Source organism: Elephas maximus, chromosome 7, assembly GCF_024166365.1.
Source record: "Elephas maximus indicus isolate mEleMax1 chromosome 7, mEleMax1 primary haplotype, whole genome shotgun sequence".
NCBI lineage: Eukaryota > Metazoa > Chordata > Mammalia > Proboscidea > Elephantidae > Elephas > Elephas maximus.
The window spans coordinates 90,719,485-90,743,067 of NC_064825.1; the positions used below are offsets into that span (position 1 = coordinate 90,719,485).

Sequence of the window (23,583 nt, forward strand, 5' to 3'; positions counted from 1 at the left end):
TCACTAATACAGGGATTCTCACTCCTGGGGGGACCTTCCTAACTGACTCCATTATAGATGACCTGGGTTACTTACCTCCCAAATGATATTCAACTAGCACAAAATTATATAGCATATTCTTCTCAGCTCCTTGAGGTTAGAAACAATTATTTACTTTCTTCCTTTCATGGAGTTTCTCAGCAACTCATGGTGTCTTGTACCAAAAAAAAAAAAAAAAAACCCAACCCACTGCCACCAAGCCAACCCTACAAGATAGAATAGAACTGCCCACTAGGGTTTCCAAGGAGTGGCTGGTAGATTCAAACTTCCGATCTTTTGGTTAGCAGCCATAGCACTTAACCACTGGGCCAGCAGAGCTCCGTGTCTCATACAGTGCTCTGGAATTGCTGAGCACCTAGAGACTGGTGGGTTGAACCCTTAGCTGTCTGGATTTTACCATTAGCTGGTTCAGGCTGGGCACTATTTCAGGAAAAGGGAATAAAAAATAAGTTTAGCCTGTAAACAGTGAAAGCACTAGTCACACTGTGGTTGCTCTCTGACTAGGGGGCCTTGGGAAAATGCCTTCCCCACCTCAAGCCTCCCATTTCCAACGCAGGCTCTGATCCTGAGATCCACGGTCCCATCCATCCCCAGCATCCAACTTCTGTGGTTCAAAGACCAACATGAACTTTATTTTCTCAAACATCAATGCCCTGCTTTATCTGCTAACCTTCAGAACAAGCTTAATCCACCCCCCAAACCTCAACGGAAAGATGGCTCCATCTGGTTTACAAATGGTTCATTTCTTCTGTTAACAGATCAGAGTCGCTGGGTGGTGCAAACGTTTACACACTCAGTTGCCCACCAAAAGGTTGGAAGTTCAAGTTCACCCAGAGAAAGGCACCTCAGAAGAAAGGCCTGACAACCGGCTTTTGAAAAATCAGCCACTGGAGCACAGTTCTACTCTGACACACATGGGATCGCCCCAAGTGGAAGTCAACTCAACAGCAACCGGTTTTATTAATAGATCAGAAGAGGGAGTTGCACTGTCCCTTCCCCCCGTCCTTGACATTTATTGAGTATGAACCACGTGCTACGCATCAGGCTGAACGCTGTCCTCACAGGTTATCACGGCATTTCCCAGGCTTGAGTCATTCGCATCCAGTTTTCTTGTCTCATCTGATTACTCCTCTATTATTATTTACTTAATGCTGTTTAACATCAATGGACTCTTTGTATTATACTTAAAACAAATGTATTCCAAGAGAAAGTTTTACATTACTACCACCCATGGAAAACTAGTATCACGTGTCATAAATAGAAGGCAGGCATAAAAATAAACACAAAAATGAACATTTTTATCGAATTCTAGCTAGATACTATCTGTGGAAGCCTCTGCCATCTGCTCTCCTTGTTAAAAAGGGAAGTTAGAGTTAGAACAGTGTTAGAGGCACAGCGGCATCTAAGAAGTTTTTATCTTTGTCATAATCAGAAAGACCGACAGAATTGAAGAGGGAATAGTTTTCTCACACTATGATGCAATGTTACTTAATTCCTCATTTAAAAAAAAAAAAGTTGCTAACTCATGGCAACCCAATGCATGTCAGAGTAGAACTGTGCTCCAGAGGGTTTTCAAGGGTTGCTTTTTTGGGAAGCAGATCATCAGGACTTTCTTCCAAGACACCTCTGGGTGGAATCCAACCCCCAACATTTTGGTTAGCGGCTCGGCACATTAACCGTTTGCACTGCAGCCCTAATCATCTCATGTGCTCCCTAAACTCACTTTTCGTTTCACCAGGGCATACATTTCACACTCTGTACACTTTATTATTTCTCTGGATCCTTACAACAGTGTAGGTTACTCATTAACAGCACAGATTTTACAGCCCGTTAGGTGCAGGTTTGAGTCCTGGCTCTACCACTCCTAGCTGTGTGACTTTGACAAAGTCACTAAACCTCTCTGAGCCTGTTTCCACATCTGCAAAATGGAGATAATCACTGCACTTACCTCCTAACATGAAGACTTTCACAAAGTGTTTAGCCCCCATAGTCATGCTCAATAAATGAGAACTGTCATTATTATCTACTATGGTCAAATCTGTATGGTAGGTATTTTGATACCCATTCTACAGATGAAGCAAGTAAGGTCTGGTTGAGTAATTTGTCAAGATCATACAGTTTGTAAGGTACAGAGTTGGGATGCAGAATTGGGGTTCTAATCCAGGTCTCTCTGCCTGCCTTACATTTCCCATTACACTAAGCAACTGTCCTAAAGAACAGCAAAGGTTGTCATCTGTTTTTTGAGTCAGGTCTTTTTATTCCTGTCCTGTTATATTGTATTTTTCCTAGCTCCGCAGCCTTGCTCAGCTGCCTCATGCTAAAATACAGACGGCCTTGGTGCACACATACAGGCAATCAGTTGGAGCAGACTCAGGCCCAGTTTGTGATGTTCCTGCCATGTCCTTGTCCCCAGTGCGTGGCCACTTGTCCTGGGACTTCCCTTTTTGTCCACAGAGATCTCACCTGGTACCACTTGGAGAAGCATCGTTCAAGCAGAGCCTTGCAGCTCATGCTACAATCATGGTGAGTGGATGGTGTTGGCATTCCTGCCCCTTCTCATTTTTAATGTTCCATTTATAAATTTCTCACCTGGTTTTAATTAACCTCTACTTCAGATCACCACCTGGAGAAAGTACATTAAATTATTAAAAACCACAAGCCTGGGAGAATGCGTACTACATACGTTGTTTGCTTTCCTATCCTGTCTCTCTTCAGGTCCTGCTCTGGAGTTGACGAGAGCAGTGGGGTGTGTGGGGGAGGGAAGGATGCAGCAGAAATAACATCTCCCAGAATATATTTTTCTTTTCCTACTGTCTTCCCAAAGACCGCTGGTTCCAGAGGAGAAAGTAATAAAGGGGTCATTTGTCATATAAAGGCCCCTGGGTGGGGCAAAGGGTTTGCACTGGGTTACTAACCTAAAGATTGGCAGTTCAAACCCACCCAGCAGCACAGCGGAAGAAAGGCCTGGTGATCTGCTTCCATAAAGATTGCTGTTGTTGTTAGGTGCCACTGAGTTGATTCCAACTCATAGCAGCCTTATGTGACAGAGTAGAACTGGCCCATAGGGTTTTCTTGGCTGTGATCTTTATGAAAGCATATTGCAGGGTCTTTCCCCTGTGGAGCCGCTGGGTGGGTTTCAACCTCACCAACCTTTTGGTTATCAGTCATGCTCTTAACAATTTGCACTACCAGGGCTCCTTTCTGTAAAGATTACAACCATGAAAACCCTGTGCAGCAGTTCTGCTCTGATGCATAGGCCATGAGTCGAAATCAACTCTATTGCAATGGATTTGGGTTTTGTTTGGTTTTTTTTTTTGGTCATGTAACTCAAGGTTGGGGTGGCCTGGAGAAGCCATTTGTTATGGATTGAATTGTGTCCTCAAAAAATGTGTGTTGTAAACCGTTAACTAACCTTTATGCCTGTGGTTCTAATCCCATTTGGGAATGGGTTGTCTTTGTTATGTTAATAGACATGATTAGCGTAGGGTGTGTCTTGAGTCCATCTCTTTTGAGTATAAAAGAGATTAAACAAGCAAGCAAAAGAAGCAGAAATGAGGGAAGAGTGATGCCAGGCCACATGACAATCCTCAGGAACAGAAATTCAGAGGCAAGGACTTTCCTCCAGGGCGGACAGAGAGAGAAAGTCTTCCACTACAGCCTGCACACTGAATTCAGGTTCAAGGCTCCTAAACAGTGTGAAAGTAAATTTCCGTTTGTTAAAGCCACCCACTTGTGGTACATCTGTTGTAACAAAAACACCATTCTTTTAGCAAAATAAGTTACACATTACATTTCAGTGGAAAATTAGCTTTTATCATATATGAGGTCTGATTGTGTTGTAGAGTCTCCATCCACAGGCTACAATCAGCTGACTAAGTTCTGTATCAGAAGCCTTGAGCCCTGCTCACTCCCACAAATGCTGCCACCCAAGCTGAAGCAAAACAACATGAGCAGAGAATGAATAGAAACCCATGCTGGTGGCTAGAAACAAAAAGAGACAGGGCCTTAGGATAAAAGAGTTAAATGGTCAGTGGGAAAGAGGAAACAGGGGTGCTCTTGACGACTAGTGGTCACACCCAGGGTACCCCTTGAGAGTCTCTGGATAAAGCATAGGCTGTGCTGGGAGCCCAGGACAGGCAGCACATACCAGAAAAGCCACTCCCACACCTCCATGCTTTTTTGACTCTGTAGAGCTTGGATTTGATCACGTGATTCTGAAGTAAAAGGACTGATTAGAAGTTCTCAAGCATCCCCATGAGTGTTCTGGCTGGCAGACATCACAGGGAATTCAGTGCTGTGGCTATAAAGCAGTGTGGACATTAGTGGGATGCAAGAGCAGAAACATTTTCAGTGGAAAATATGTTCTCCTATTTATAAAAATGGCTTTGTGGATGCTCGTCAAAATACTGTCCCATATATGATATCCCCAAGCCCTCCAGAGCATAATAGATACCTGGCTGAAAACAGGTGACTGGAAAGAGCTTGGCATTTCCACTTCAGGATTTGATGGATTTATTCTGAATTGCCTTGTGTGCTATGCATTGCAGGCCATGCAAAGATAGACCCCCATCCTCTGAGAACCAGAACAGACCCAAATTTTTACAGTTTGGGTGATCCAGAACAATACCTGGAACAGGAAAAATTACAGGTCAAAGCCCTGGAATGAGAGACTCAAAAGAGTCAGGAACTTGATGTGTGAGACTGGATTATTGGCAGGACTATGGAGAGCAACGTACATTCAAAGCAGTGTGGTCTGCCACCATCTTTGAGCGGGGCATCGCTGTTTCCAACTCCGCTCTAAATCCTATAGGCAAGAGATATGGTTGCTATAAAATGCATACACTGCCCTTGTTTTCTAAGAGGGAGATTAGGTTTCTAGCAGGGCTTTAACCCATAATTTTTCCCATTCTGGTTATCATTCTGATTCACCCAAATTTTAAAAGTTTGGATCTGTTTCAGTTTTGCTCCCTCAGCCACAACTGAGCTGGAAAGAACCAGTTCAAAGCCTTGGTGGACAGTATTTGCTATTCAAATAGGCTGTAATGTAGGTGTCAGCAACAATACAGCTAACACCTATTGTACATTTAAACCAGGGAAAGAATTTTGTAGAGAAGGACAGATTTAAACTGCACAACACCCCTATGTGGAAATACTGTATCACTAGCCCCATTTTTTAGATAAGGAAACTGAGGCTTGACCTTGTCCTAGCAAGCTGTAGCTCTAAGAATTGAGCCTAGGCCTGCACGATTCCAGAGCTCACACTCTTAGCCTGTGCACTACAGTAGGGAAAATGATGAGGGAGGCATGACCACAGAACATGCCATCATCATTTCCTCCTCGCCCTTAGTGGTACACCCTCAATCCATGCAGGGCTAAGCTCAACAAAGGAGTCACAGCTCTCTTCTGAAAACTATATAAGTTAATTCAGTTTTCAAGTGAACAAGGACGTACTGGCTTATTGGGTAACTATGCCTCGCCAGCCAAGTGAAAAGCAGATTGAAGTCCTGGCAAATGTTCAGCCTCTCAGAGAGTACTTATGATTTGAAAAAGAAGCCCAAAGAACAGAGCAAGAATTATAAGGTATTCCTCTGATTTTACAGGCAATAGAGGGACTCTCTGGGGTCCCTGGGTGACACAAACAGTTAAGCACTCTACTATTAACCAAAAGGTTGGCAAATCAAATCCACCCAGAGGTGCCTCAGAAGAAAGGCCTGGCAATCTATTCCCAAAAGGTCACACAGCCTTGAAAACCCTATGAAGCACAGTTCTACTCTGACACACGAGTGGTCACCATGAGTTGGAACTGACTTGATGGCAACCGGTTTTGGTTTAGAGCGTCTTTACATACAGAGGAAAGAGAGAAGACAAGGACCCAGCACGGGGAGTACAGAGGGCTCAGCATGTTGGGAGAACTATTTCCATTTTATCTGAGTCCCTTCTCACTAGAGGCAGGTGGATGAGGGGAGAAACATTCTGGCAAGAAGTGAAGGTCCACCGAGCTAAGTCTTCTTCCCTAGCACCTCAGCAGCCAGCGAGAGCTGTCAGGACCCCTAAGGCCAAGAGAAGGATGAGCAGTGCGTGCTGTGTAGGTGAAGAGGAAGAAGAGATGGTTGGAATATATGGCAAGGGGAGGAATCTGAAACCTAACCCTTCCTACTTGATTAAATCATCCCATTTCTGTGAGGGTGTGGAGAACCTCCAACGGTGGCAACTGCCTCTCCCATTACAGGGTGAGTTTTTAGTGTTTTCCTTGCAGAGGTGATGGGCTCAGCTGAGTCATCCATATTCATTCTGGATTCAGAGTGGCTTACTTCGGGGAGACCTCCCTTGCCTCATCCACCCCAAACAACTCACTTCAACTGGCTTTACACTGAAACTTCCAAAATGTGTGTCATTTTCTTGCTTCTTATCATTTCATTCTTGAATATTGAACCAAGTCGGCCACGATTCATGTTCATGCCTTCCTGATGACCTGGACAAAGATCTCCCATGGTCCAACTGAGCCCTCGGGACCTCATTCCTCAGTTATCCCTGGGTTGGTCTGACTCCCCTCACTGTCTCTCTCATACAATGACTCTGGTGGCCAGTGACTAGTGTGGTGGAGTCTATATCATTAGAGCTAAGTGTAGCTGACTGGTCCTCTGAGAAGCTGAACTTGAGCCTGTGACCTCGTTTTCCTTGTGGTGCAAAGAGTTAACACACTCGGTGGCTAACTGAAAGGTTGGAGGTTCGAGTGACCTAGAGTTGCCTTAGAAGAAAGACCTGAAAATCTACTTCTGAAAAAGCAGCCATTGCAAACCTTATGGAGCACAGTTCTACTTTAACATACATGGGTTGCCATGAGTTGTAAACAACTTGACAGCAACTGGGGAAAAATAATGATAATGAAAATGCCCATTATGCTGGAAATCTTTGGAAAGGAAGAATCTGTGACCTCACGTAATGTCTTTAGGAGTAGGTAACGTTTGCAACAGTGCTTGAGACATCACCTTAGGTGAATTAATGTAGTCACCTTCTTGCCACTCAAAGTATACTCCTGGGACTATCAGCGTCACCTGGGAGCTTGTCGGAAATGCAGAATCTCAGGCCTCCCCAGACCTACTGAATGAGAGACCACATTCTCAACAGAATCCCCAGGTGATTCTCCAACACATTAAAGTTTAGAACCACTGCTCTCCTTGATTGTGAAACTCACGCAGCCAAGCTGCATGTGTTGAATATTTTTAACTTGAAAAAATGAGACAAAATAAGAACAGCCTGAGAGCTACAAAGCCATTAATCTCATGGGAAGTTTAGGAAGGAGTCTTGGAATCTAGCCCGGAATCTGGCTTCCAAATTCTGGGAGTTCAAATCTACCCAGACGTGCCTCAGAAGAAAGGCCTGGAGATCTGCTGCCGACAGGTCACAGCCTTGAAAACCCTCGACGCCTTTACCACTGTGTGAGGCCACCTGGGGTGGCCCAGCACAGGAGGGAAGAGGGGTGAGCAAAGAATCCCTATTGGCTAATCTGTCCCTGGTCCTGTTCCTCCTGCTTCAGTGGTTCTGAATCACGTTCAGGAGCCCAAGCTTGGAGCCAACACTCACACCCCTGAGCTAGATTATTAATTTCTCTACTTCTTTCAATATCTCCCAAATACACTCTCCATGAGTTTTATTTGAGATATTTATTCTCAAAGCCTGAGCTACTTATTGAGGGCTTATTCTCAACAACCAGGAAGGATCTAGCCCAGGACCAGTCACAAATATGAGCATGAGAAGTTCCCAGTAGTAATTACATTATAACAAATGAGACACCTTGAGTTCTTACTATGTGGCAGGCACTGTTCTAAGCCCGTCACTTGTATTAACTCATTTAATCCTTTGTGAGGTAAATACGCTTATTATCTCCATTTACAGATGAAGAAACTGAGGCGGTGAGGATTTCAGTAATTTGCCCAAGCTCATTTAACAAGTGGTAGTCTAGGATAAGGAAACCCTGGTGGTGTAGTGGTTAAGAGCTACAGCTGCTAACTAAAAGGTCGGCAGTTCGAATCCACCAGGTGCTCCTCGGAAACCCTATGAGGCAGTTCTACTCTGTCCTTTAGGCTCCCTATGAGTCAGCATCGACTCGACGGCCATGAGTTTGTTTTTTTTGGTTTTAGTCTGGGATGAGAGCAGTGGTCAGGAAATCAAACAACATGTTACACTGGGCAAATCTGATGCAAAAGACCTCTTTAAAGTACTGAAAATAAAGATGTCACTTTGAGGACTAAGGTCTGCCTCCAAGCCATGGTGTTTTCAATTGTCTCATATGCATGCAAAAGCTGGACAATAAATAAGGAGGACCAAAAAAGAATTGACACCTTTGAATTATGGCGTTGGTGAAGAATATTGAATATACCATGGACTGCCAGAAGAACGAAAAAATCTGTCTTGGAAGAAGTATAGCCAGAATGCTCCTTAGAAGCGAGGATGGTGAGACTTCATCTCACATACTTTGGATATGTTACCAGGAGGGACCAGTCTCTGGAGAAGGACGTCATGCTTGGAAAAGAGGAGGACCCTCAATGAGATGGATTGACACAGTGGCTGCAACATTGGGCTCAAGCATAATAACAATTATGAGGATGGCACAGGACCTGGCAGTGTTTCATTCTGTTGTACTCAGGGTCACTATGAGCTGGAACTGACTCAACAGCACCTAACAACAACAACAGTCTGGGGTGCAGACCCAGGCCGTGTGGTTACTGCTCTGGACTCTCACCCACTACGCCCTCCTGCCTTGCAGCCTGGTCAGAGATTCAGGCCTGTGTCCAACCAGGGAGCTGAACATTAAAAGCACCAAGGCCCACCAAAGTGGATCTGAGCTGTCTGGGCATTGGGGGAGGCCTCCTCTCAGAGACGGTGACTGAAGCAGAGTCCTGGAGGAACACGAGGGGCCTCCAGCCACATGATGAGGGCATTCTGGGACCAGGGAACAAAACGTCGTGTCTGAAATGTTGGCTGGCTCCTGCTAACTGTCCCTTTTGCATCCCCTCTCTCCTTTGAATACCTTCTTTCAGACTTCCAGGCCCCCAGCCAAGTGCTCCTGTTTCCATAACAGTGTCCCCTCACGAGTTGGGTAAATCAGCAGGGATGTCAGTCACAAGGACCTGCCCAGATGAGGACTGTGCCACATGACAGGTACCAGGGGCCAACCAAGGTGGCCAGAAGTATGTGGTCTAGGTAGGGCTGAGGCCAGGCTGTGGATAAGATGTATTGTGTGATTGTTACATGGGAGGCACTGTTCTATGTGCATCACACTTCAACTCATTTAATCCTCATCACAACGCTATGAAGTTGGTTCTATTATTACGCCCAATTTTTAGATAAGGCCACTGAGGAACAGAGAGGTGAAGTGAACTTTTATAAGGTCACACAGCAGGTAAGTGGCAGAGCCAGGATCAGAACCCAGCTTGTCTGACTCCAGAGTACACACTCTTAAATTCCAGTGTCTCCAATGCCCAGCCAGTCTCAGGAATACCTAATTTATTAGGCTTTATAACTTTGATTTGTCACTGTATCCCTTGTCTGAGCAGTAAAGTAAACATAATACAGTCAGTTAAAAAGCCAGAAATAGGGAAAATACCAGATAATACTAAATTGAGAGGGGTTCTACAAAATAGCTGACCAGTCCTCTTCAAAAGTGTCAAGATTATTGAAGACATGAAAAGACTAAGGAGCTGTCACAGACTGGGGGAGAGTATGGAACAGGCAACTAAATACAATGTACGATCCTGGATTGGATCCTGGAACAGAGAAAGAACCTTACTGGAAAAACTGGTAAAACCCAAACAAATTCTAAGCTAATAGCAATGTACCAAGGTTGATTCCTTAGTTTTGATCAATGTTCTATGGTTATGTAGGATGTTAACATTCGAGGAAGTAAAGGGTATATAGCGAATGTATTATTTTTGCAACTCTTCTGTTAAGTCTAAAATTAACTAAAAAATATATATAAATCAACAGGTAAAAAGCAAATGACAAAGGATCAAAGCCACTGACATTTCAGTTTATAAACTAGTTTATCTTCGTAATTGTAATCAAATTATATTGGTTCTACCAGTGTATGTGAGCAAGTACTCATCTTTCTTTGACATTAAATGTGCTTTCAATTATGAATGATTAAAAAAAAAAACTGGCAATGAGCCTGCCTCAGAAGAACAGATTACTGACATGTGCTCGCAGAAGTGAATCTTTGGCTTTTCCTCTCTTTGGCCCACAGCTTCAGTTCCACAAATCTACTCGATCCTTAAACATTGATGGCTGCTGCCTAGGAAAAGGCCTGGATCAACTTGGAGGTTGAAGGACTACCTTGGAGGCAAGGTGAACTTCCAAGAATGCAGCACCTGGGGAATGGACAAGGCAGGAAGATCCATGTGTTCCATGAGGATCAGGATGGGTGACAGCTAGAGGAGCAAAGGAGAACCAAAGGTGTCTGTCCTACTTACTATGTCCTGGGCACCAAGGTAAATGCTGTGCCTGAATTAGCTCATTTAATCCTCACTGCAGCCCTAGGAGGAAGGAGCTATTATTATTATTCCCGTTTCACAGATTAGGAAACGGAGGAGAGGGGTTAAGCAACTTCCCTAAGACAACATAGCAAGTAAGCAGTTGTTATTTTGGGGTGCCCTTGAGTTGATGTTCAATTCATAGCAACCCCATATGACAGAGTAGAACTGCCCCATAGGGTTTTCTAGGCTGTAATCTTCATGGGAGCAGATTGTCAGGTCTTTCTCCTGCAGACCTGCTGGGTGAGTTCAAACCACCAACCTTTTGGTTAGCAGCTGAGCCCTTAACCACTGCACCACCAGGGCTCCTTAAGTGAGCAGTAGAGTTGAGATACAGCATGAATGTTGTGTGTCTCTAGAAACTGTAAGCATCTCTTTCTTTGTTGACTTTCTTGTTTCAACCAATATTGGACTAACCAAAAATCAAACCAAGCCCTTTGCAGTCGAGTCGATTCTGACTCATAGCGACCCTACAGGACAGAGCAGAACAGTCCCACAGGCTTTCCAAGGAGCCACTGGTGGATATCTCTGTGAAATCAATCTCTGGATTGTCTTCGACTCAATATCTGGAGTGGGACGCAGAGACAAACATCATGGAACACATACTGTAAAACCAGGTGCTCCATATCCATCACTCCATTTGATTATTGTAAAAGGGGAGTGATTATTAACTCCATTTTCAAATTAGGCAGCTGAGGCTTCAACAAGGTAAATAGTTTATCCAACACCAGACAGCTAAGTGACTGTACCAAAATTTAAACCCACACTTTCTTAATGACCAATCTGTGCTCTCTCCATTCATCCTGTTTCCAAGGAAGACTAACAAGGTGGAAAAAAAAAACCATCAACAAGTACCAAGAAATGAACATCGTCTCAACAACCTTTGAAAAGTAACCCACAAAGATAGGTCTAAATAGGAATATTCATACTGAATGGAAAGCCATACTTGGCAATTATCTAGTTGATTTTGCCTGTCATGTTTTACCAAATCCAGATAATTCAGACCCTAAATAAATAGTGTTCTTGTTTGTTTGTTGGGCTTTTTTGTTTTGTTTTACTTCTCTTTATCTTCTTTTGTTTTGAGCTATTTTAGATATCAACATGATGTAAATTATTTAGAAAATTGCAAACACCCCTTTCCTTTATTCTAATGTTTACTTTTCTTTAAGAAACACAGACTTATAATCCATCTCACTAAATGGCCGTTTCCAAATAAAGTACTTGCACGTGGCAAATGGAACCAGCATTGCACTTGGAAGCTTTTTTAGTTGTTTCAGCCAGAAGAATAAAGCCACACCAAACCAGATAAGCTTCCATAAATCCAAACCCAGTCAATTGGTTTTATATTTGGACATATAATCAGCAATATCACTGCCTACCATCCCAAAAGCCCATTCGAATTTAGGATTCCAAATTCTGAAAAGGAAAAGCAGTATGTGAATTTAGGAAAGGGCAGAATTCCCCAGATCCTAAAACCAGACTCAAGTCAAAGTGGCCTGCTTCCTTTGCAAAATATTACTTGAGGGACTGATTATTCTGTTGTTTGGATGATGATACACAAGACACCCAGCAGGACCCTACCTCCTGGGAAGACAGCAATCTCAGAGCAGCTCACTGCTGCATATTATACCTCTTTCACCAAAGGCAGAGGAAAGGCCAAAGAAGAACTTTGATGTTGGTTGACCTGAACAAGGCTTTGAACTGGTTCTGCCCAGTTCAGTTATGGCCAATGAAGCAAAATCTGAACAGACCTGAATTTTTTAAATGTGGGTGAACCAGCATGAGAAACAGAATGAGAAAACTTACTGGCCGAAACCCTGCTAGAAACTTAATCTCTCTCTTAGAAAACAAGGGCAGCACGTGCGTTGCATAGCAACCAAATCTCTTGACAGGTAAAGTCAGAAATATGGTCCCCCACTCAAAGATGGTGGCCAACCTTGCCACTTTAAGTGTATCCTTCTCCACAATCCTGGCAATAATCCAATCTCCCGCATCAGGCTCCTGAAAGGGCTCACCATGCCTCCTCTGAATCTCCCATTCCAGGGCTTCAACAGGTAATTTTTCCCGTTCCAGTTCTCATTTTGCTTTACCCAAATTTTTAAAAATTCAGATCAGTTCTAATTTCACTTCACTGGCCATGACTGAACTGATTTGAACCAGTTCAAAGCCCTGGACCTGAAGCAGTTTAAAATTGTCACACACCTGGGCTGATTTGTTAAAATCTTTATCGCCAAGAAAGCTCACCCTTTCCATTCATATCAGCAATTTGTGTGTTTACCAGCAACTCAAAAAGCCCACTGCCCTTCTCTTTCATGAAATTTAACCACCTAGCATGAAATTAAGAACCTTTTCGATGAGGTGGAAGCCAGAACTGCAGAGGGAACAAAATGGGTCTTCACCTGTAACTGAATCCTGCAATTGGATTGCTAAGTCTTGTGCCTCCAATTTACTGCTCACAAAACCAAGAGAGTGAAAGACAAGGGCATCTCCGAACAAACACTCCATATTAAAAAGCCAAGTGTATACGGTCCAGTTAAAAGTTGACAATTACTTGGCCATCTTGGAAAGAGTGCAGAACCAATGTGGCTAATTTTAGCTCAAGGGAGAGAAGGAGAAGATGGAGCGATAAAACTAAAACCACATTGTCTGTGGACTTTAAAAAATGCATTAAAATTTGTGACACACAGAACAGTGCCCGCATATTTTGGGTGCTATGTAAAAGCAGGCTCTCATAGTGTTGCTGTTGTCATTGCTACTAGTATTACTATTATGCTGCGCACATTCACAGAACATTCCAAATGCTTTGCCTCATTGAAGCAATGCAGATCAAATAGGGAAACCAGATTAAATGGACAATGCAATTTTTTTTTTTTTTAAGGCAGACAAGAAATCCTAGATGAGCAAAGTCCCACCCACATGGAATAAGGGGCCCCTGTCTCTGATGTGTTCCTTAAGAGAGACCACTCTAGCAATTTGGGAGCTTAGAAGCCTCTGCTTGAGGCTTGAGAAGACACCCAGGACTTTCTATGAGATCCAGTCGAGAGAGAGAGAGATCTGATCTCATTTTCCAATGAGAAGCATATGTCCAGGGTACATACGCTTCCTTCACTCACGTATGCATGGAAACAATGCTAAGTACATTCTGTCCCAATGACTTACTCATGCTTATCCTCCAAGGCTTAACTTTTTAATTTAAATCCCAGGATCCTGCCATAAACTGGCCAACTGAATGGTTGCTCAGAGAACAACTACTGGGCAATCCATTAATTGCGTGGCAATTCCCGACAGCTGAAGCAAACGTTCCGTGTAGGAAAGACTTTCACAGATGGTAAGAAGCTATGAATTTTTCTTTTTTCCTCCTTTTCATGCTCATCACTACCAACACCCCTTTAACCACCAAGAGTAAAAGACATTACTCAAGTGCTTCCATTGGGTCAGGTTCATTATCTTGTTGAGCAGACATCTGATTCTCCCAGGAAATCTATAAAAGGTCAGATTTGTTATCACCCACATATTTTTATAACTGGTCTGATCTCATCATTTAATCTCTTTTGAAACACCCAAGGGCTCACTGGTTTGACAACACAACCAAGACCAGGCAGGTTCCCAAACTAAGGGCAGTGATGCCCATAGTCTTGGCTCCTTAGTCCCGTAAAATGGACACCTCCTTGAAATAAGAAAACTCTGATGTCCATGGATAGCTCAACTCCAGCTAAGGGTTCTATAGAAAAGGCTTTGGTTTTTGCTTTGCCTTTGAAAAATAACCTGGGGTGTGGCCCTGGTCATTTGTAAGCACTAACCTTCTCCGAATGTGGTCCTTGGGCCTCTTCATGGATACATGCGTGAAAGTTATTCTAGGTGATCTTAAGAGTTTTATTTTAAATCCCAGCTAATCTGTGCTGCTCCCTGGACTGGTCTGATCTTTTGATACATCTTAATTCAGGTTTAAAGCCAGTTGCCAAAAGACAGTATGAGCAAGTTTGTCTTTTGTTGGTTCCCCTCTTTCTCTTTCTTCCAGTCAGTTCTCTTCTGTCAATAACACCCTTCTCTTCTGCATAAACAGAGGTATAGGTGAGCCAGAAATAAAAATAAAGAGAGCTAAGTGACTTGTGTGGCTGTATGCAGTGACAGGGCTAAGGCACTTCGGGAGCGGGTGTGTTGGCGTCTACAAGGTGCCTGGCTGTTTGTTTTGAGTGCCTTTGGGTATTTTTAGAATCCGTAGGGAGAAGTTAAGCTGCACAGGGTTGCTGTTATGCTACTAATGACACCCTGAGCTTAAAGAAGCAGGATTCACAGTGACTGTTGAAGCTTCAGGTGATATAAAGCAACACTTGACTTGAAAAATCACACGTACACGCGGGTGGAGGTGGAAAAGGAAGAAAAAAAAAACTTGATAAATGAAGCTGGAAGTATTACTCTCACAGCTCAACTGTAAGTCACCTCCATTTTGAAATTTTTATGAGTTTGTAGTAGCCATACAAGGAGCCCTGGTAGTGCAATGGGTACACAACGACAAGAGTGTAGCCCTATGTATTTCCCTTCCTCCCTCCCTCCCTCCTTTCCCTTTATCCTCCCCCTCCTCTTCCTTTTTCTCCCTCTTCGCCCCTTTCTTCTTCTCCATCCTCCCCCTTCTCCTTCTCTTCTTCTTCTCTACGTCCCCTGTTTTCATTTGTATGTTTTTGTTTTTGGTCTTTCTACCATCTGTTTGAAGAACCATACACTCCCTTCTGCTCCATAGAGGTGGACACCATGATCCCAATCTGGTCAATCAGAGTAACCCTACAGTTTGGTCAGATCAGGGATGGGTATGACTGGAGCCCAGCCACTAAGACTATCCCCTGGGCCTTTTCCTCCTGGAACCATCAGAAAAGAGGCACTTTGTGTTGCTGGGGTCATTAACTGAAAGGATGCTATAACTTACAGAATGCTGTCAGCCTTGAGCTGCCAGAGGCCATCATTGCCTGCCTGAAACCAAGACAACACAGCAGAAAGCTTAGCCAAGAAAGGGGAAGTGGAGCCCTGGGTCCTGCTATGTCCAAAGCCCACTGGATCCCAAAAATGTCAGTCGCCTTAGCTGATAAAGTTTGCCCCTTTCTCCCTTTGAGTTGGGTTTCTACCAAGATCGCCCAAATCTTAATATAGAGCTATCTCTAAAGGTAAAATTTCAAAAGGACCAGAAGAATATTAATTCAGTGTGACAAGTGCCTGTCCAGCTTATGCCCACCCAGCTGGTTTACAGGACAATAGCAGCCCCCTCAACAAAAGTCCCCAAACTCTGTATTTCCAGCACCCATCATAGGTCCTGATTTACCTCAGAAAACAGGCAGAAAATTCCAAGCTGATCCATATTTGTACACCAGGAAAATAAAGCGTAGCATTTATTTCTTGTAGAGGTCATATTGCACCTTTTATTTTGTTGTATTTCCCAGAAAAGCCTAACTTTCCTGGCGATCTTCATCTTCTTCAATAGTGTGTGAGTACTGACCTCTTATCACACAATCCCCTTCATCTCGGTCATGTTGATGATGACGAAGATGGTGAACCCGTATGAGCACAGCACCTTGCACAAAATGGTCAACGAACAGTAGTTATACCTTTACCTACACGATCTCATCAAGTCCTCACAGCCACCCTATGAAGCAGGTACTATAACATCCGAGGACACCGAGGCTCAGAAAGATTGGATAACTTGTGCAAGATCACACAGCAAGTTAGAAGTCAGGCTTCAAACCCAACCCCATGTGCCTGCAAAGTCTCTGCTCAGCCACAAGGCATTTCTCTCTTTCCACTGAATCACCCCACTGTTGGATGGATGGACTTCTCCTTGCCATTTACTTCACATTTAATTCCTCCATATTTATTTCCCTCCTGCTCTTGTCAACCTCTCTACACGTTCACTGTCATAGCATTCCTGTTAAACCCTTACCCTCTTGTGTTTGATTCTCCATTATTCCATGTGGTGATTCTTCAAGATGAGGGGTGGGAAGTAGCGGTCAGATCACAGACCTAAATCTTTGTTTAGCTAAAAATCTAATTCTCAGTAAGAAGGTATCTTATATTCTAAAAGAACAGACTGTAAGTTCTAAAATTCCTCCTAAAAGGTAGTAGATGAACGATTTAGACTATAAGGTATTAGATACTTTAAGTATTACTCTAGACACTTAAGGTATTACTTTTTCCAGTTCTCCGGGAGTGAAAAGAACTTTAATGCTAGGGTTGATTTTTTTTTTCCCCCAGTCTGGAGACTGGGAAAGTTTAAAGCCTATTACCGCCTAGGGATACAAGGCATATATGGAAAAATAAAATGTATATATAAAGATGTTCATGACAGTGTTGTTTGTAACAGTGAAATGTTAGAAGTCATCTGAATCTCCAACAATAAGGGGCTAGTTTAGTCAATTATATAGTGTAGCTATGGTAAATATATATATATTTATATTTATATGCAAACCTATTGAGTCATTACATATTATGTCAAAGAATATTGTAAAAAAAATTCCTGATATAATCCTAAATGAAAAAAGCAGACTTCAAAACAGCTTAGTGGGAGAAAAGACCTGGCAATCTGTTCCCATAAAGATCACAGCCTAGGAAACCCTGTGTGGCAAGTTCTACTCTGTCACATGGGGTCACTATCAGTCAGAATCAACTTGAGGACACACAACAACATAGTGCTGGAATATGAGCCCCTAGGCTGGAAAGACACTCAAAACACACAGTGGCTGCAACAATGGACTTGAGTGTACCAACAATCGTGAAGACGGTGGCAAGATCAGGCAACATTTTGTTCTGTTGCACATACGGTTGCCGTGAGTTGGAGCTAACTGGATTATAACAAATAACAACACTGTGTACCCAATAGGTAACTATCTGCCTAAATATGGCACCATTCATAGAGAGGCACTTGATTAAATTTCCCAGAAATATGTAGATATTTAGGATAAACTAAAGAAGCAATGATGATAAAAACTATCTCTAGAGGCTTCAAAGTGACTCCATGAGACAGCAGAATCCCCTCCTAAGTTGCAATGCAAAAATACCAGTAAATCTCCCAGCTCGAACCATCCCTGGCCTCCCCTTTACGAACCAGGGAAATGGGCAGCTTTTTCAGGACACAGAAGGGAGGTAACAGGTGGTGAGAACCTCTGGCGTCACAAGCACATCGCAGATGTTTTCTCATTTAATCCTCATCATAACCCTGCAACGAAAATATCATTGTCTCCCTTTTTCAGGTGCGCAAACTGAGGCTCAGAGACTAGGTAATTTCTCCAAGGTCACACAGTTCGTCTGTCCAGCGCTAAAGCCAGCAAGCTTTGCAGTGTTTTGCCTCCCGTTCTCCCCGGTCAGAAGGTCTTGCAGAGGCAGTAAAATGCTCTTTTCAGAATACTTTAAAGATACGCACGCTGTTTGGGACCTGTAAGTTATCTCAGAAAAGCAGCTCTCCTATGAGTCAGGCCTGGCCATCTGCGCTCTGAGTTGCTCTTTCCCCGAGGTATGTTCATTCAAAGACACAGAATTCACTTTTATTTCTCTCTGGTTCCCTGGATTCTTCTTAGCACTTTCTAGCCAAACTTATACACTCTTTTTTGTTTGTTTTTAATCTTGGCCTTCAGCTTCTCTGGCAGGAACTCTGTGGCGAATGTGTCTCATCAGAATTAAATTTTTTTAGTCAGGGAGACAGAAAGTGAAGGGCAAACCTGCCTTTAAAAATAACGATAATCTTTCTTTTCTCTGAGCCCTAACTACGTCCCTTGCAGTGTTACTTTCATTCCACCAGGCTGTTCTCTTCAATGGATTGCCTTTATTCTTAGACCCGTCTTGTTTGCTCCCATCCATCACTCCCTTACTGTGCCAGAAAAAGAACATGTCATTTAAAATATATATATATCTTCCAGATACCTTCAAACAGTGACACCCTCAGACACTACTGCAATGAAATTCAGGATGTCAGTTTCAACCAAACCTCAACACTGAAGAGAAGACTATTACCTGGATGGAAATCTCCAGCACTTTCTTTTGAAAGAGAACAAAAGGAAATCTATTTTTAGCTTGGGAGATGGAAAAAAAAATCAGCTTTAGAAGGCTATAGTTTGAATATCACAACAGATTTCAGAAGATTCACCATCACAGAAATACTGCATGACCTAGGGGATCAACCATTTTAATTACAGTAGTTAATGTGTTAAAAGCTCACCTTAGCCAAGCAGTTTCCACGTGTTTATCCTCATGAGCATCCCTAAGAGATTATCATTAACCCCACTTTACGTATGTGGAAACCGAGTCTCAGAAAGGCTAAGTAAGTTGCCTTAAAATTATCTTGTCTGAGAATCTTATCTACGATTTACAGGCAGTGGTTTTTATTTTTAAACAAAAACGAGGGGCAGTAATTTATATCTCAATAAGTCGCAAAGAAACACCTTCTGATTTTCCCCTCTTCCGGGGGCTGCCCGCTTGCTCCAGCAGAACTGGTGGTGTATGACCTTGGTCCTGTTTAACCAATTGCTGCGACGGCCGCTTTAATTTGTGGGAGAGGATTATCTGAGCGGGACTGGGTCAAATCTTTCTGAGGGGAAAAAAGAAATTGCAGTTTAAGCACCCTGCTTTCAGAAAAGTGACTCAGAGAGGGGCCCAGCTTTTTACGCAATCCCGAAATGCCAGGAATGGCTGGCACATAGAGTTCTTTCGCAGGCTGGATAAGGAGGCAAGAAGATCCCCTGCTTGCTCGGCACCATGACCTCTGTTGCCTTTGAAGCCATATTACCTACCCCTTGAGAACACTACGTGTGTGTATTGACTACATTCTAGACAAAACTCATTAATAATTCATTTCTGAATAATGGACAGGAGTGGTTGCCATGGTAACAACTGAACCGCCCGGCCCGTTCTTTTTAAAAAAATGTGTGCAGGCCGTTTTTTCATGAATGTTGAATTTTTGACAAAAACTGCATGTGTGTGAGCGAGAGATGTAAATGGGTGAAAAGAGATCTTAAAAATACAGTCTGCCAGCCATTAAATATCAGGGCATTAAAATAAGAAAAACAAAATGCATTTCTCGGCTTCGCACTGCACCCTTCTGGAAGGAGGAGGAACTGAAAACAAAATATACCATTTCTATACTCACTTGGAAACCCTGGTGGTGCAGTGGTTAAGAGCTATGGCTGCTAACCAAAGCTCAGCAGTTCAAATCTACCAGGCACTACTTGGAAACTCTATAGGGCAATTCTACCCTGACTTAAAGGGTCGCTCCGAGTCGGAATCAACTCGACAGCAACAGATTTGGGGTTTTTGGTATACTCACTTGGCGAGGAGCTCTGGTAGCGCAGTGGTTATGTGCTCAGCTGCTAAGCAAAAGGCCTGCAGTTCAACCCACCAGCCTCTCCACAGGAGAAAAATGTGACAGTCAGCTTCCGTACAGATTTAAAAAAAAAAAAAGTTCCTGTTGAGTCAACTGTGACTCACAGCAATCCCAGAGAACAGAGTAGAACTGTCCCAGAGATTTTCTAAGGCTGCGATCTTTATGGAAGCAGATGCCACATCTTTCTCCCATGGAAGAGCTGATGGGTTCAAACCTCCAGCCTTTTGGTTAGCAGCCAAGTGCTTAACCACTGCTCCACCAGGGCTCCTTTCCTAAAGAATACAGCTTTGGAAACCCTATGGGGCAGTTCTACTCTACCCTATAGGGTTACTATGAGTCAGAAATGACTGGACAACAACAGTTTTGGTTTTAGTTATACTCACTTGGCTAAATTATTATGAAAATCTTATTCATATAAAAAAATCATACATAAAACCACTTTCTACACTTAAACTTTTTTTTCACTTAACATATATGGCATAACAGTTAAGCACTCATTTGCTAAGCAAAAAATGATGGCGATTTTAACCTACCTAGCAGCTTTGCGGAAACCCTGGTGGTGTAGTGGTTAAGTGCTACGGCTGCTAACCAAAGGGTCAGCAGTTTGAATCCACCAGGTGCTCCTTGGAAACTCTATGGGGCAGTTCTACTCTGTCCTATAAAGTCGCTATGAGTCAGAATCAACTCGATGGCACCGGTTTGGTCTTTTTGGTTTAGCAGCTTTGCAGAAGAAAGACCTCGTAATCTGCACCCGTACAGATTACAGTCTAGAAAACCCTATGGGGCAGTTCTGCTCTGTCACCTAGAGTTGCTGTAAGTCAAAAATCAACTCCATGCCACCTAACAACAATACTCTTTACAACTTTATGAGGCTGGCATTATCATCCCCATTTCACAGATGAGGAAGTTGAGTCTTTAAGAACATAGCCAAAGTCTAGTAGCCTTGAAGTGGTGGGTGTAGCCTTTGTACCCAAGTCTGCCTGAACCCAAAGTTTGTGCTCTTTCCACATACCAACGCAGAGAAAAAGGAAGAAAACTGAATCCAATTAGGGGGTGGCATTTGCCTAGTATTTATTTCAGAAAAACAATCCTTAAATATTTTTTATTGAAAAAGACAGGGCCAAAAGAGCCATAGATTTGTTGACACTGTCTTTCAACACATGACTAAAGAGCAACAAAAAGAAGTTAGTTTTATCAGTTTCCCATTTGCACCTTTTATGGTATTTTCAATTGCCTCATATGCATGGAAAATCTGGACAAAGAATAAGGAAGACGGAAGAAGAACTGCTGCCTTTGAATTATGGTGTTGGCAAAGAGTACTGAATATATCATGGACTGCCAGAAGAATGAACACATCTGTCTTGGAAGAAGTACAGCCAGAATGCTCCTTAGAAGAGAGAATGGTATTTTGGATATGTTATCAGGAGGGACCAGTCCCTGGAGAAGGACATCGTGCTTGGTAAAGCAGAGGGTCAGCAAAAAGGAGGAAGACCCTCAACGAGATGAACTGACACAGTGGCTGCAACAATGGGCTGAAACATAGCGACGATTGTGAGGATGGTGCAGGATCGGGCAGTGTTTCGTTCTGTTGTACATAAGGTCACTATGAGCTGGAACCGACTTGAGGGCACCTAACAACAACATGGAATTACAAGCCAGACACAGCAAACTCTTCTCCACTTCACTCTGAATAACCGCTGCCATATTTTCATAGAACGATAACTCCTCCCAGGATTGGGAGCTGCTCGAGCATGAAGCCTGTACCTTATTTATCTTTGCTTCCCAGCAAGTGACACTGATTTGGATGCTGATAAATATTTGCATGAGAATGAATGAAAGAATCAATAAGAGAATGAAATCCTTGAAGGCAATTGCTTCTTTTGTTTCAGATATTCAAAATTCTATGCCAAAATGACTCGGGACACTGAAATCACCAGGCAAATTGACCCCGTTTCCCATTCACTTCCCCAGCAAGGGCCCTGCTAGGAATGGGCGATGGCAGCTGGGGGAGAAGCTGTCCTCAAGGCTGGGCTCAAGGAGTTCCTCCTTAGTCCCCAGAAGACTTCTGAGGCTTTGGGTCTGGACTATGCATTTTACCTATCTGGGTTTCAGTTTGCTATCTGTAAAATGAGAATTCCTTACAGTTAAGCATAGAGATAGTGCAGTTTAAAGCCTGGAATTTTGATTTGTACTTTTTAAATGGTCAGCATGACATTTAATAACTGGTTTGGCTGGTTTTAAACATACATTTAGACTGTAGATAATTTTGGTTCTTTACCAACACAGCCTAAGGAAGGAAGAAGTTAAACACCTCAAATTAACACAATGTTATTTTTTAAACTTGACTTTAATATGTAGAGCAGTGAACTTCAAACATATATGACTACAACACGTAGGAAAAATGCATGTCTTATGTTTCTCATCATGACCCAGCATAGAAATTCATGCGTGTGTGCACGTACAGACACACACACACACACACACACGTACACACACACACACACACAACAAAACTGCAGGAAACGAAGGACACACATTGTCTGATCCTGGTTATATGAAGTATCTAGAATAGGCAAGTATATAGAAGCCAAAGTTTATTAGTGGCTACCAGGAGTGGGAGAAAGGGGGACTCATTGCTTAGGGAATGGTGATGGAAAAATTTAGAAATGGATCATGGTGATGGTTGAATAATTTGATAAACACAATACCACTGAATTGTACATGTGAAAAATGTTGAAATGGCAAATGTTTTGTCCACAATTTTTAAAAATGACAGAAAAAAAAACTGCAGGAAACAATCCATGTCTTTCTATGTACTATGTACTCTGATTTTCCCCTATTTCATTTTTAAAATGTGATTTTCTAATAAATTGATTTCTCGGCTCACTAAACTATTAGGACCCTCAGTCTGAGAAGTACAATCTAGAGCTGTACTATCCACTAAGGTTACTGAGCATTTGAAATGACGTAGTGCCGAAAAACAAAGTAAAATACTCACTAATGATTTTTCATGTTGGTTACATGTCAAAACAAGAATATTTTGGATATATTGATAAATAAAATGTATTATTTAAATTCACTTCACTGGTTTGTCTTTATTTTTTTAGTGTGGCTAGGAGAAAATTTAATAGTACATATGTGGTTTACATTCTGTCTTAGACAGCATTGATCTAGACCAGAGGTCAGCAAACTACAGCTCCCAGGTCAAATCTCCCCTGCCACCTGTTTTTGTAAATAAAGTTTTATTGGAAAACAGCCATGGTCATTCAATTACATATTGCCTGTGGTTGTTTTGTGCTGTAACGGCAGAGCTGAGTAGTGGAAACAGAACGTGCGGTCCACAAAGCCTAAAATGTTGACTATCTGGCCCTTTACAGAAAAAGTTTGCCAACCTGTAATAAGCACTGAGTGCTTATTATCGGCCAACTATTGTGTTTGGTGCAGTACCTGGGTGGTGCCAACAGTTAATACATTCAGCTGCAAATCAAAAGGTTGTCTGTTCAAGTCCACCCAAAGGCACCTCAAAAGAAAAGCCTGGCAATCTTCTTCCGAAAAACCAGCCATTGTAAACCCTATGGAACACAGTTCTACTCTGACATGCATGGGGCTGCCATGAGTTGGAATTGTCTCAATGGCAACTGGTTATCGTGTTAGGTAATG

General features: G+C 42.7%; 1 protein-coding gene across 6 annotated transcripts in view; it reads right to left on the reverse strand.

Moving 5' to 3' along the window:
* SLC1A2 (solute carrier family 1 member 2) overlaps positions 1–23,583 on the reverse strand; it is a 405,614-nt gene that overhangs the window by 148,274 nt on the left and 233,757 nt on the right. The window contains exon 1 of one of the 6 annotated variants that reach the window (XM_049889392.1): positions 19,867–20,026. The exons of 4 other annotated variants lie outside the window; for them this stretch is intronic. The gene's annotated coding sequence lies outside the window, so the exon portion shown is untranslated. Of the gene's footprint in view, positions 1–4,492; positions 4,523–19,866; positions 20,027–23,583 lie in introns of those variants that run through there. One more of the 6 variants, XM_049889395.1, reaches the window with a different exon arrangement.